This window comes from Chenopodium album, chromosome 4, assembly GCF_948465745.1.
Source record: "Chenopodium album chromosome 4, dcCheAlbu1.1, whole genome shotgun sequence".
Lineage (NCBI taxonomy): Eukaryota > Viridiplantae > Streptophyta > Magnoliopsida > Caryophyllales > Amaranthaceae > Chenopodium > Chenopodium album.
The window spans coordinates 63,595,891-63,603,283 of record NC_137837.1 but is presented as its reverse complement, the minus strand read 5'-3'; the positions used below and the strand labels follow the sequence as shown (position 1 = coordinate 63,603,283).

The 7,393-nt window shown below is 35.3% G+C and overlaps 1 long non-coding RNA gene across 1 annotated transcript; it reads right to left on the bottom strand.

Moving 5' to 3' along the window:
- Positions 1-914: 914 nt before the first annotated feature.
- LOC145627076 (uncharacterized) lies at positions 915-3,872 on the bottom strand. The gene is made up of 2 exons (XR_014111302.1): positions 3,539-3,872; positions 915-1,377 (listed from the first exon to the last, which is right to left on the bottom strand). It is a non-coding gene; the product is annotated as an uncharacterized LOC145627076 (long non-coding RNA).
- Positions 3,873-7,393: the final 3,521 nt, after the last annotated feature.

Sequence of the window (7,393 nt, the reverse complement as noted above, 5' to 3'; positions counted from 1 at the left end):
AACGTGCAAAATCATCGCACGCATCGTATTCTTCCTCATCCTCAACATCTCCAATGCCTAGGATTCTTCTTTTGCTAGCTAGCATGATAGACCATTTTGAATCGACTGGGTCAGTTACGTAAAACACTTGCTTAGCTTGAGATACAAGGATAAATGGTTCCGCACTATCATTCAAGTGGCAAAGATCTACAAGTGTAAAGTCATCATATTTGACACTACGCCTGATATTATCAACCCACTTACACTTGAAAAGAGCAACCGTGAAGTTACAATAATCAAGCTCCCATATTTCTTGAATTCAACCATAGTATGACAACTTTGCATCGACGGGTGATTTATCCTTAGCACTTGCAAACTCCCTTAACGATGTCACAAGCGTTACACCACTGTTTTGGGTGGAGGAAGATTTCAAATCCCGACCCTGCCATCCGTAACGAGAAAAAAGGGCACATCCGTAACGGGCAACGTCTGTTACGTATGCGGCCGTTACGGATGGCCATTATTAATCGTAACGGGCACTGTCCGTTACAAATAACCCATTATTCGTAACGGACATTTGAAATGTCCGTTACGAATAATGGGTTATTCGTAACGGACATTTCAGGTGCCCGTTACGAATAAGGCCTTTTTTGTTCTAAAATAAGTCCTTATTCGTAACGGGCACCTGAAACGCCCGTTACGAATAAGGACTTTTTCGTAACGGACACCTCAAATACCCGTTACGAATAAGGTTTTATATTATATAATTAAATGCTTATTTGTAACGGGAAACAAAAATGCCCATTACGAATAAGTGCTTATTTGTAACTAACAACTCTCCTGCCCGTTACCAATAGTCATTAAATTAAATTTTTTTTTTTATTAAATTTCAGCAGCACATATTTATATATAATTAATATATCAATTAAAACATATTATAATAAACCTATTCCTGTAAATAAACAATTATACCGAACAAACTTTAGTAAAAATTAATACAACATAATATCAAAATTTAAGTAGTAAAACGTTACAAATAAAGAATGCTTGCGATTTGGATTTTTTAATCCAATCTTAGAGATCTACAGGGAGTTAAATATGTACAGTGAAACAAGACATGATAAAACCAAAGGATTATAATAGTGCAGGAATTCCAGTGACACTTCAGTAGTTCAGACATCGACCAATCTTCTAGAAAACAGGATCGGGTTAAGGAGAACAGCTAGGACTCTATCATCTTCATAAGAAATGAAGTCTCCAAGGCCAACTCATTACTTCTCATGTACATGTTCTCTTGAACTATCTCAGTTGTTAAGTTAAGCAGAATAGGGCGAGCTAGGTCATATTGTACTTTCTCGGACACGTGCAGCCCATTTTGCAGCTTCCCATACGCCAAATCTGATTTTGGGAGCAGGAAGGAGGCATAACATATAAAGGGGTTAGTGTTTAATATTATGCATCTGATTGAATGTTTAACAAAAATAACAGACAGACAGAAATGAAAAAAAAAAAAAACAAAAATGAACACTCAATAGCACAACCACAGAACGACAATAAGAAGAACAAACATAAACAACTCCCTAATAACAATCACATAAGCAACACAACAGCGGCTGAGATGAACAGTAGCTGCTAGTGCATTAGAGAATACAGCAACAAAATAAGAATAATAATAACAACTGAAGCCAAAATCAAAAGCACAAACATAACAAGTATTACTTTGAGCCAAGGGAAAGAGTAACAAGATATCAAAGGCACAAACATAAAGGAAAAACAATTTAGAAAATCAACCAAGAACTTAATTAAAACCCCTAAATTTTACCCACAAAAACAATGACGATAAAACACGATTATACCACAAAAACCCAGAATTCAACACAAAGCAAGTAGAGAGAGAAATAGATTAATAATTTCATTTTCATTCTTCACATGGCTATTTGGATTTTGAGAGTAATGATAGTTTGTGACTCAAGTATTTATGCTTTCAAATTAGCTTGTGCAGAATAATTCTCCCATCTTCTCATGAAAGCATAAAACAAAGACCAATGCTTGCATTGCTAATAGTAAGAAAATAATTAACCTTGCCAAAAGAAGAAAACGAGGAATTACCATAATAAGAAAATTGGCAAAAAGTGCAACCCCAACAGCGGTATGCATCAATGGCATGGTAGCTGTATCGTAAAACGACATGGACTCTAGAACTTTAACAAAAACCTCAGTTTTCTTCGGATTTCTTGCCTTCCTGTTTTTCTCAAGATCAGCTACCTTTCTCTTTAGGGTTTCACTTGGTGTTTCATGGGAAACTGTATGCAAACTTCGGAATCTCCGTAATAAGAAAAGAATTCCCTGAATATTATGCATGGTATCCTAGAAATTTAATCAGGCCTGGTAACCACACACAAAGTCACTAACTGAAAGCTTCAAAACAATCAAGTCGACAATTCGGCATAATCTACACCTAAATTAGCCAAGTTGATGATAGCAGATATTTCACATCACAATTCCTAAAATGGTTTAATTAAGTCAAATTCTATTTTCAAGAACACAAAAAAGGAGAATTACCAAACTCTAAAGTCATATACTTTGTAAGCATTACACTCAAAATTACAACAAAACTAAAGCTACATCGGCCAATTTCATAGTACAATCCTAACAATGAAGGGTTATGCAATACATTAGCAATCAAAATTGATTCAATTATCATATAAAGCTCAAAAAATCACATCATTTTAAGGATATGTGATTCTATTATCAAATTAGGCTCATAACCATCTCTATTCCTCCTTGACAATTATAATCATTATCTTTTCAATAGTTATTACTAAATATTATCGTGTAAAATCTTTAAGGTTTGTTTCAACTATATTTCTGAAAAATATAAATAGAACATAATCAAAGATAATGATAAATAATAATCAAAGATTAACCTTATAGACACCTTAAAAAGAGAATGCGATGAAATTTCAAAAACAAATCTTGATGACAAGGGAGAATTGAAACAAAAAAAACTTTTGATTTCACAAGGCAATTTAACCAATTTCATAAGACGATACATCAATTTATAGGTCGATTATGCACTACTAATACAATATAATAAACAAATATAACGCATTATAATTTAAACATTTGACTCATATTATTATTCAAAAAACCCTAAAATTAACAAATTCCAAGGTTCAAAAGCCAAATTCAATCAAACATACTGGAAATTAGGGATGATCCCCGATAGATGTTCAAAAGCCAAATGAAATTCAATTAAATCAAATCAATACCTTTCTCGAGCTTCTTTCATGTCAATTTCGCTTTCCTTCCTTCTGTTCAAAATCAAATTGGGGAAAATTGTTAACTTCTTCACCATTAAATTAAAATTAAACCCTAAATTGCAAAAATTCAACACAAAATATCCCAAAAATCCAGTACCCAGAAACTTAAATCAATTAAAAACAACATAAATTTCAAAAAATAAAGTTAAATCAACTCAGACAATCATCGTTTACCACATTCAAACTGATAAATCTTCCAACTTAATATTCGATGATTACAAAGAGAAAAATCTTACCTAGCATCAGTTCGTTCAACGACTTAGATCTAAAGATTAAGAAGCCTACGGGCTTGGTTGTTCTCAACGTCGCCACACTCGATGATAACCGGGTTCGGACCCTGGTCGAACCGGAGTGGGTTTTCGAGCAAGAGTTCCGTCACCGCCGGTTACACCTCCGCCCAAAACGACGCCGCTTGGGAGCTCTTATATGAAGCCGCCGGTCAAGTTGCTCGTCTCAACATGAACGCAATTGCTACTCAAGTATTGGAGAGGGGAGGGAAGGAGAGGAGAGGTGAATGACGGGGAGGGGAGGAGGAGAGGTGAATGACGGGGAGGGTAGGAGAGGAGAGAGAGAGGGAGTGAGTGACTGATGAGAGAGATGGAGTGAGGGACTGATGTGAGAAAGAGGTGAAACTCTAAAAAGCAAGTATTGGGCTCCTCTCATTATTTGGGCCAAGTTTGGGCATCTATGTGTAATATAGTATTCGTAACGAGAAAAATATTATCCGTTAAGAATACTTATTTATTCGTAATGGGCAAAATAGTGCTTGTTACGAATACATTATATTCGTAACGGATTGCAACTCACGCGCTTGTAGCGTGACAGCTTGCATTGTGGACACTCCTGCAATTGTTCATACTCATTTCAATAAAGAATACAATCATTAGGACATGCATGTATCTTCTTATACTCCAAACCAAAGGGACACATGAGCTTCTTTTCATACTATTAAGACTTAGGAATTTAATTCCCATCAGGCAACATATCACTTAATGCGGTCAACAAATAAGTAAAACTAATGTCCGTCCACCCATACTTCGACTTAATGTTGAAAAGTGTTAGCATGGCTGTAGGGAATAGTTTCAAGCCTTTAAAATCCCACTAGCTTGAACCCCACTGTGATCATACACTAAAGTACGGCGGCGTACAAAAGGGAAGAAGATAGAGCAAAAGAGTCGCCAACAAGTTTTTTTTAGGAACTTGTAAACCATTCATATGATGAAGGTTACACCCCTTAACGATCCAAGAGATCGTCAACTCCATAAGGTCATGAACCAAATAAGGGTTCGGGGATGAAGGTACAAATCCAACCTAAAAGAGATTGAACCTACCCTAATAATAGGCCTCTACTTTATTCTACTCGTATTCATGTGCGCTTTCTGACTAACATACAATTAATAGATTAACCCTAAACCTGTTTATCTATGTTGGTTGAATATTAATGCACAAATAAACTATTATTGGCGATCACTTGAATTATAATCACAATTAACCCTAACAAGATTATTAATTATGTTATTAAGCGTGATTACAAGTACAAATTCCCTTTAAACATGCAATAAAAGGTGTGATCAAGCAATAAAAAATAAGCATCAAGCAACATAATAATAATCATTATAATAATAATAATAATCATAAAATTATAATCATAATCAAAACAATAATAATCATAAATAAAATAATCATTATCAAAATAATAATAATAATAATAATATTCATAATCATCATAAATTATAACAATTATAATCATAATCATGTTCATGTTAATATTAAAGCATAATAAAAATAGCAAGATCCTAGGCATGATACTAACAAGATTAATAACAAACCCTAGCATGTCACTAAACAATAAAAATCAAATCTTTAACCCTAACATGATACTAACAATCATAAATATTAGGAAGAACATAGGAAGCATCATAGCAATCATATTTAATATTAAAATTACCCTAGACATGATACTAGGAATATCATAACAACAACATAAACATGATGTCTACATCATAATATCAATAAATCAATTAAAGTACTTACTTTGATGCCTCGTACCTCTTTCTAATAACAAAATACACACGTTAGTAACTTCAAGGAAAATAATAATCAAACAATTAAATTAAATAATCGAAAGAGAGATTTGGGACCAAACCCTCATAAATTTAAACCTTTCACGTCTAGGGCGAAGGCAACTTCGAATATGGCTAGGTGTTTCTAGATCTTGTGAATGCGGAATTTTGTATGAGAAAAACCAAGTTTAGGAGGAGATGAATGAGAGATGAATGATTAAGAGAGAATTAAAGAATGCTAATGAATGAATGATTAATCTTGATGAATGAAAACTGATTGTAGGTGAATGTAGATGTAGATGATGAGAATTGGTGAATGAAAACGGAATTTTTAATACGATATTTATAGAGAAAATCAGCCAAAAAAGATAAATTAACAAAACAGAGTCTGACGCTCAGGAAACAGAGCTGGCGCCAACCCTGGCTAGCTGGCGCCAGGCGCCAAGGCCTTGGGTTGGGCGCCAAGCTTGATTTTAACGCGTTTTCGAAAATCCGATAAGTTTACCGTACTGGAGGATAAAATAATATAATTTCTTCGAAAATGCAATTTGATTTTGATTAAAACTCTGAAAAGTCAACAAAGTCAACTTATCAATGCTAATTGAATTAGGAGTGAAAAGAACCTTTTAGAAGATTCTTGAAGACTAAAACCATTCCTAATTGCATTAGGAATGATAAATCATATTAGGCCCTCCCCTAGATCATTGGGCCGCATATAAAGCTCAAACCGAGCCCAGTTTGGTAAATTGGCCATAACTTCCTCAATATTCATCGGAATTGGGCTTATAATATATCATTGGAAAGGTCTTTGCAAGCCCCATACAACTACACCACTATTGGACCCATATCATGGACCAACCAAACTGGATTGTCTGTTTTCTTAAAATAATGTTTTCAAAAACAGAGAGAAGAGAAAAGAAATAAAAACTTTCCGCAACACTAGACCTTTCCACACTTTCGTTTCATTCGATTATGATTCGACGTGAAAGGTACTCATCACCGGGTTTGGTTTTGGGGAGACACAAATGGGTGTCTACAGAAGCCCCCATTTTGACTGAGTTTGGAGAAATGCAAGTTTCGAAAACAAAAGTCAAAGTATCGATAGGGACGGAGAATGATTCAGAACGTTTTGCAATCCTAAATCATCTTTGTAACGCCGATACCTGCAAAACTAGCATTAGTTAAACAGATAAAAGAGTTAAGAAACGCGTATCTTGCACCGTCGAGCATACGTCTCTGAAAGTTACCGATTTGCTGCCGCTTTGCTGTATCCTTGCTTTGATGACCTTCTACAAGCTAGAGAATGTCATCCTGCTTGAAAACCGCTACGCCTGTAACTGCTTCCAAATTAGAAGATTGTTTCGCCTGAAACTATCCTCTCCGCAATGATAATATTCCACATCCTAGGGAACATTATCGAAGATTACTTCTCTTGAAACAATCTTCATTCGCATTGATAATATTCCACGTCCAAGGGAATACTATCGAAGATTATTTCTCTTGAAACAATCCTCATTTGCATTGACAATATTCCACATCCTAGGGAATATTATCGAAGATTATTTCGCTTGAAATAATCCTCAGCCGCATTGATAATATTCCACATCCTAGGGAATACTATCGAAGATTATTTCGCTTGAAATAATCCTCTTGTTGTTCGTGACAACTCTCCGCAAGCTAGGGAACGCTATCGAAGATACCTTCTCTTGAAGCCATCCTCATTTGATGCGATAATTTTCCAAAGGAAATTACCAAAGATCCACGCCTGTCGATCTTTAAAAGCTCGCCTGAACTTTGCTTCTGCTATGCCTGTACGTCGGCGCTCTTTTGCTTTGAACCTGTATGTCGGTGCTCTTTGCTTTTGAACCTATATGTCGGTGCTCTTTTGCTCTTGAGCCAATGCTTAGGCGCTTTAAGCTAAGTGAGATGATCTCTTATCAGGTCGATCACTTTATGTAATCAAGCCGATTACTAAATCATGTCAAATTGCTTAGAGGGGCTAACTGGCGTACCAAGGAACCCAAAAAT